An 8772-nucleotide genomic window follows, 5' to 3' on the forward strand; every position below is an offset into this window, starting at 1 on the left:
TTTGTCTCCAATGAATCTTAAACAAAAATTCTTTGGAGACTTGATAGCTTGCAAGTGGGTCGAAACACCTTTAGAATTCTTTTGGGTTAAAACTTATTTTTAGGACAAACTTAGCCCAGAAAATGAGCTGGGACCAATCGCTGACGTTGTCGGCCCCTTTCAAAAAGACTAATGACTATTTTTTTTTATCAAACGACCCACGTGGTTGTACATTTGGTTCAACCAACGATCCATATTCAATCTCTTTTTAAAAAATCAAATTTATAAATACATTAAATCAACGGTTGAGATCGAATATGAACAAATTTAACCATAAAAAACGGATCTAACAACCCAAAATTAAATCCAATAGCTATAACAATTAAAAAATTATTTGAATCAAAATTCACCCAGAGCTCTATAAATACCTATGTATTTGTTGAAACATCCACACAAAATTCACTTTCGTCAAACAATTCTTCATTTTTTTCTTTCTACTCACCATGTACTTGTGTTTAAGAATGGGGTAGGTTGTGTGGTTTTCCACATTCTTTCATGTGGTTCATATGTGTGAGAATGAGATAAGTTTAGTGATTTTTCATTATTTATCAAAATTTAAATATTTTTTTTAGGTTAAAGTGTTCATAAATATGATAACCTACATAAAATTTATTTTTTTTTAAAAAAAGTTAGCGGAAAAAAATTAAGTTAAAATTATTCATTAATAATTTCGGGCTAAAATTGTAAGCCAAAACCATAAAAGTACAAAAACTGTTTCTGAGTTAGAATCTAAATTTTCTGCACTAAAAATTTGGTCAATATATGCATATAAATTATATAAATATATATATCTATATACACACACACAAAGGAAAACCCAAACTGATCCAATGTTTCAAAAACTATTAGTTGAGTAAATTATTAAAAAATAATAATGCCGTACATTTATATAATATGGCCACACATCTAGATAATTCTTCTCTATATAGCTAGTATTCAAATTTGGCGATTGGTCTATCATTCATACATTCCTGTTGAATTAAGCTCATTCAACTTATATTCAAAAGATGTGGATTTCAATTTTCTTGAAAATGTGCTAATAAAATATATTTCTAATTGCAAGTTGCAAATATTGATTGTTCCATTATTTGGGCAATCTTGCAATGACCAAATGACATAAACCCCAAAAAAAAAAAAAAAAAAAAAATCACTGTCTCTGTCTCTGTCTCTGTCTCCTCTCAAGAGTGAGCTTCCAGGAAAGAGCTAGGGCACGTAAATAGTACGCATACCACAATCTTATCGATCAACGGCTTAATTTTTATGTCATTGAAAATTCGGGTAGAGCTAGAAGTTTGCTCAGAAACAATTTTTTGTTTTTTTTTTACCAAACGATATTATCTATATTAAGAGAGAGGAGATGAGCTTAACCTCATAATAGGTTAGCAATAATATGATTCAAATTTGCATTTGGCAATAATCGAACCTAAGACATCTTACTTATAAGTAAAAAGAAATACCACTAGACCGTAGTATAAAGTGACTATTTAGAAACATATTAGAAATTAAGTAGAAATTAAAAAGAGACATAAAGAGAAGTTCTTGGAAAGTACTCAAGCATGCAACTTGGAACATTATCTTGATTAAATCCCTTAAATTAATATAATTAAGAAAAATTGTAAATCCGCACATGCTTAAATGAAATGCTAAAATATTGAGGTAGCTCATATGAGTGACAGTGAGCTAGTGAGAGCATGCGATGCATTTAGCCCCGTTCAGTACATTTCAGGGCAAAAAGAAGCATAAAATATGGATTCCTTATAGTATATGCTTGATGAGATTAGGGAAAAATTATATGTCGAATATTAATTAATTAATAAAATCAAAAACTTTTATGACGTTCTTACATCATGGTCTTAGCTAAGTAGCTTCCCGCACTTATGACTTTTTTGGCAAGTGCTTCTTGCATTCTGCCCATATACGTATAATCCATCAGCTCAATTTGTCTTCTTAATTTGTATTTTGCATGTGTGATCTTGTTGTTGGTATAGTTAACTGAAATGGTCATGGAATATTTCTTAATGCATTGTCAAATTAACTTCCAAATCCACCAATTAGCATTGATTAATTTCTTTCTTGTTCAAATCATGTCTTATGCAAGTGTCACTTATAAGACTGGAGATACATGCATTTGCTCGTTTTAATAACAAAATCACACGAGGGATAATCATGATTTATTTTATACAACCACCATAAAATGAAATTAGGGTTTTCTTAATCCACATACTTTAAAGTTTCACTTAATTCGAATACTTTTAAGGTTTCGTAGTCTAACGTTCTTGATCAGAAACTCCTTCATAAAACACATTCTTATCGCACGTTCTAAATGTCTCTTATCATATGGTTCATGCACCCAACGAAGAACTTCGATCCAAATACACCATATGTGCCCCAAAAGTGTGGTGGTGATTATAACAATATTACTCACATCTACTAACACAAGTTGAAAAGTTGGCCGCCGCCCGATACCCATCTGGATTTATTTTGGACCACACTAAACTGAAACTACAAACGATTTTTTTTAATTTGTGTTTAGTTTTATTTGTTTTTTAGCTAAATCGTATTTAAGAAAGAATAACGTGCCGACAGTGAAACTTTAACAAAAAAAAATATGTTCGGGGATTTGACACATAACGTTTGATTCGGTAGCTTACGATGAGCAAGTGGATGTTATTATATTCACAGGTTGGGATTTAAGGGATCTAATTATATATTACAATAATCATAACATAAAGAAATGTAGTCATCATAGCCCAATTCAACTGTCACAATATTATAATAATCATAATATAAAATCCAACTGTTTATTTTTTATTATTTATTTATTTTTTATTTTTTTATGAGTGAAATCTACTATCATTACTCTTAAAAAAAAAAAAAAAAAAAACTATAACTTTAAATTAATTGGGTAAAGTACAAAAAAATAGCTCAACAATTAGGTCACAACAGTTTCATACCTCATCTTTGAAAATTGACAATGTCGTACCGCATCTTAAGAATTTGTGACAATGTCATACATCCGTCAATTTTTCTGTTAGTTTTTCTGTTAAGTGCTGACGTGGCAAGAAACAGAGACCACTCACTAATCCAGCTGGATTAAAAAATAATTAAATATATTTTTAATAATTAAATATTAAAAAATAAGAATAAACAATATATATATATCTTTTAATTTTTTTTTCTTCTTCTTCCTTCTTCCTTCTTTTGGGTTGCAGTTTGGGTTTTTTTTTTTTTTCCTCCTCCTCCTCCTCTTCTTCCTTTTCGCCTCCTTCTTCCTCTTCCGCAGGCGGGCCAGGAGGGGGGTTGAGTGGATGGGTTTTCTTCTTCCTCTTCCTCTTCCTCCTTCTTCTTTTTCTCCTTCTTCTTCTTCTTCCTTCTTCTGGTGTTTTTTTTTTTTTTTTTTTTTTTTGTGTTGCAATTTCCATTTTTTTTCCTCCTCCTCTTCTTCCTTCTTCTTCTTCTTCTTCTTCTTCTTCTTCTTCTTCTTCTTCTTCGGTTCTTCCTCCTTCTCCTGGGGGGGGGGGGGGGGGGGGAGCGGGCCGGTGGGGTTGGGTTTTCAATTTTTTTTTTTTTTTTTTTTTTTTGTTGCGTTAAAGATTAAGCAGAAGAAGATGAAGATGGGGAAGAGAGAGGGGGAGGGAAGGGACGACTAAGGTTGTTATATTTTATTTTTACTTTTATTTATTATTTTAATATTTAAAAAATATTAAATATTTTTTTAATTTTTAATAATTTTTTAATAGAAAGTGGTTCCAGTCTCTTGCCACGTCAGCACTTAACAGAAAAACTAACAGAAAAATTGACGGAGGTATGACATTGTCACAAATTCGTAAGATGCGGTATGACATTGTCAATTTTAAAAGATGAGGTATGAAACTGTCGTGACCTCAATAGTTGAGGTAATTTTTTGTACTTTACCCTAATTAATCTAATGTTGGTCAACACGTGACGTCACCAATTTCATGTATATCTAACATACCCTGCCTTCGAGATATATGCAAAGCACAACTCACAATACAACTGAGTAGTGATTTTTCGTACACTTTATGGTTGCATCTAACCTTCTTGTTAGACTGCCTACATACCCTTAACAGGGATCAAGCCATTCGTAGTTCACCATTCGTCAAACTCTAATTTATCACCTTACCATGCACGCAAGTATGCCATTCCCACACATATGCTTTCCAATTCATCCATCATATAAATCACTATGTTTCAACGTGATATTGCAATTCACATCATGTATCATATCAAAGAACTGAAGAAGCACAATACCATTCTTTAGCCATATTAATTAACTAATTTGACCGAAATAATAACAATTATATACATACCTTCTAAATTCATACTTTATGAAATCATAATCGAATCACTGGAAATTCCGAATGAGTTACCCAGACGTTTAACAGCTTTTCTAATTCAGTTCACAAGATTCTCAAAACCATTGTTCACAAATACACTAAAAGCTAAGACTAGAGTGACACAGTTCAATCAAGCTTACATCTCCAAAGAATGAGATTTTAGACCACTCAACGAAATCCAATAACATCGGGTTCCGGACCACTCAACGGAGCCAAATTAAAATATAATCGCCTATCAAATGTACCAAGTACAACTAATCCTCATCACCCCTAGAATGCGTATGGTCCCCCATCGCGGATATATCAAGCATGATCACCCCTAAATACGTATGGTCCCCCATCGCGAATATACCAAGCAGGACTACATCCTAACTTTAGGTAACGATCACCCATCACGGATATACCAAGCTTGATCACTCCTAGAATGCGTATGGTCCTCCATCGCGAATATACCAGGCAGAACCATAGGCATAGTCTAATAACGTAGGCAGTGATCACTCATCGTGGATATACCAAAGATGATCACCCCTAACAGTCCCCCATCGTGGATATACCAAGTAGAACTGTATCCTATAACTTTAGGTAGTGATCACACATCGCAGATATACCAAACATGATCACTCCTAGAATGTGTATGGTCCTCCATCGCAAATATACCAATGTGGACCATATGCATAGTATAATCGTGCAGGCGATGATCACCCATCGCGGATATACCAAGTATGATCACCCTTGAAATATGTATGGTCACCCATCGCAGATATACCAAGTAGGACCCTCTAAGTACCACTGCAAATTGGTGCAATCAGTTCAGCACACAATCTTCTCCTACCTCAATCCCTATGATTTACAATGTAGGTGCCTACACTATCAACTTCTCATGAACAATAACTATCCAATCATACAAGCATAAAAGTTCTGCATAATACTCATAATAAGATTCTAGGTTCACATCATCATAAAAACAATCATACACATCATACCGATCATACAAATCAAACCACATTTCATAAACGTTTCCAAACTACAGTCGAATCACAATTAATAAACATAGATCGATGGCTAAAAATACAAAATAACAATTCAATAGAAATCACATTTAATGAACAAGTATAACTCAATATGGCGCCACTAGGACATAAATCGAGACACACGTCAACCAAGGAAGACACGTCAACACAATGAGCCCACAAGCTCCCTAAGTTCTCATGCAACAACACTCTAAGATAAACGACATGCTAGAATAACTCGGTCTAGTTGACTAAAAAGTCAACCGTTGATCAAGATCGAGAGTAGGGTCTACAACCCTAGAAATCTAAACTAGAAGATCCACCTATCAGATTTCTGATCCATAACTTGCCAAAGTCCTTATGCTTCTAGAATAACATACTAAAATTTCATTGAGATCCAACGGTCGGATCTCCATCAATCACGAAATCAAGAGTCAGTCGACATTTGGTTTTACAAACTTAGAAATCCAATTTGGGAAGATTCGTACGTTGGATTCCCGATCCATAAATTCTTAATATCCTCAAATATTATGTACAATTACGAATTTAAGTTTGGCGCCAATCCAACGGTTGAATCGTCAATTCATATAATGTCCAAGTGGCGGTCCATATCAAAACTATGGTCATATGACGAGTTTTCATCAATCGAACGTCACATATGGAATCAAGGTATCTAAATTAGTCTAGGAAGGGCAGGTAGGGTCTCGCCTCATATGCAATTGCAACTTGCTGGAAAATTCAACTATTTCCAAAAATTACCAAATTTCACAGAAATGAAGATCTCAATAAGTAAAGCAAGTTTTATACCTGTGTCCAAGTTCAATTTGGCCGGGAAAAGCCCCAGTTTCCCTCGAACTCGTCGGAAACCCTAGAAATTGGTGGCTTCGATCCATCACTTCCGGTGCTTTGCCGCCCCTATAGTTGTTTGGGCTTTGTTCTAGGCCTCAAGAAGAGTGTTTTGGTGGTGATGGTGGTCGACGTAGCTTTCACGATCGGTGGATTTCGATTGTGGCACCCCCGAAACTGACGGTTTTGTTCTTCACGATATGGGGCGAAAACCCCAACAATCTTAGGTGTAAACTAAAGAGAGGATGATGGTGATTGATTTCCAGGTGGTGACGAGCCTTGGATTGCCAGAAAAACACCAAAATTGACATCGGAACTCACAAATTTTTGTCGGGTTCGCGGGTCCATTTATGACCTAGCCTGCTAGGCCATTTTTTTTTTTTTTTTAAAGAAACTTATAACGTCCGTAACATTTCCTTTCTCGTCCCGATTCACGAACGGCCTTCGCCTATTCGCTCGTGGGGTCAAGCCCAATTAAAAAATATATATTAAGAGTGACCCTCGAAGGTCTACGGATTTAATTATTTTCAAAAATTCAAACTTTGTAATTAAGTTATTAAAATCTAAAATTAATTTAAATTCACGAAAATACCATAAAATCCCGCGAATATGAAATACGTAGATTACAATAGTGAAATCCAGGAACGGGATTTCACAGTAGTACTAAGTGACCCCTCAAAATTCTAAGGAAATTTTATTTGAACCCATATAACCTCTTTTTACACCCAGCTTACTCTTTGCACCCATATTATTTTTAATTAAACTATTAATATCTCTTTAAACTCAAATTTACTACCTAAACTACCCTTACCAACCCAATTCAATATATAAATTTATCTTTACACCCATTTTAAAATAAAAAATCAAAATCAAAGCATTCTCTCCTCAGACCTTATCTCTTCCCAACAGTTGTTTTTTATAGAGTTTCCATCATCCATCATCCTCTACAGCATTGCTCTTGGTAAATTCTAGGTTGCTTTGCGCCAACTATATAGATTTTCAATATTTTCATTAAGAAATAACTGCAGGCAATCAAATAATTCATTTATAGGGAAACGTATACTTGACATCTGATGGTAATGGTATGAAGTAATCTGTAGTGCCATGAAACAAAATAATAGGAGGTAGGACAGAAGCAGCATTTCTAACATTCTGGTCTTGAATCATGTGTTCTGGAGAAAAAAGTTGCAAAGATTGTTCTTCTTCCATTATGTTGTGAGAGGTTTTGAAGTATAAGAGAATATGTATGGTCAACATTTAAGAGACCAAGAAGCATGTACCCTAAAAAGATTAAATCATATAAATACCTCGACAGTGGAATTGATCCACTAAGTTAATCAAATTGTACCTGTTTGAAATTAGAAAACTCAGAAGCAACAAAAATACACGAGAAGCAATTCGAAGGAAGATAGAAAATCCAGCTGAGAGCTTTATTTGGTGAGAAAACTTCTTGTTTATTTGTAATTGATATTGTCATTTTTGGTGTAAGAGAAAGAAGCATGTACATAAACATAAAAATTGTATTGCTCATCATTTTTTTAATAACATGATATGTACGGTGCTATCAGTTTTTGTTAGGGTTTGATTATTGGGTGTGCGTTTATTGATAAACCTTATTTTATGGGAACTGTTATTAGCACTTAAAAAATCTCTCGCTCCTCACAAATATATTTTTCTTTCTAATTATAAAAAGTTTAGAGTGCTAAATGAGATTTTTGGCGTGCTAATAACAATTTCTTATTTTTATTTATTAATCGTATCTTGTACTTGATGGTAATTATGCAATAGGATTATATTGACATTTCATATATAAAGTTTAAATTGAGAGCAAAAAGAAGTTATATGGATTTAAGTAAAAATTTTCAAATTCTAATTTGAATACCTCCCGTTAATATTTTTTGTATTATTTTATTTTCATGGATATCACCGGCAACAGAAGTTAGAATTAACGACCTTTTAACGACTCAAGAAGTTGTTTGACTAAAATATGTTAAAAGAAGTAGAAACCCAGTCGAAATAAAATATCACCATGCACAACGAAGCATTGTAAGACATGAACATCCGTGCATGAAATGCAGCAAGTCAAAAGTCAATTGACCGACCGAGTCCATATAAAATTCTCCACTTATGGTATTTGAATAAATATGTAAAAGATAAATTATCTATATTTAACTATTGTCGAGGAGTTTTTATCGCTACAAGAAACGTAAATCATTTGGTTCATTACTTTATGCGTTATAATAAAGATGGGTTAAAAAGATAGTATGCCTTACTATAAGTTATATTGAACAAAAACAAAAATTTATGTGTTAACTATGTGTTAACAATACGTAGCCGTGTTACAATATACTTAAAATTACTTGAGTGCACATGATACAAAACCACAGATCTGTAAAAAATTTAAGAATCGAATTTTAAAGTGTCGGTAATCTTAGGCATTATTGGTCTGTAACTTTAATTACCAACACCATTTTTTTTTTTGGAAGCTGGGGAATTCATTACCCGGGCAAAGATGCCAA

Source organism: Pyrus communis, chromosome 5, assembly GCF_041283825.1.
Source record: "Pyrus communis isolate YQ-2024b chromosome 5, ASM4128382v1, whole genome shotgun sequence".
Lineage (NCBI taxonomy): Eukaryota > Viridiplantae > Streptophyta > Magnoliopsida > Rosales > Rosaceae > Pyrus > Pyrus communis.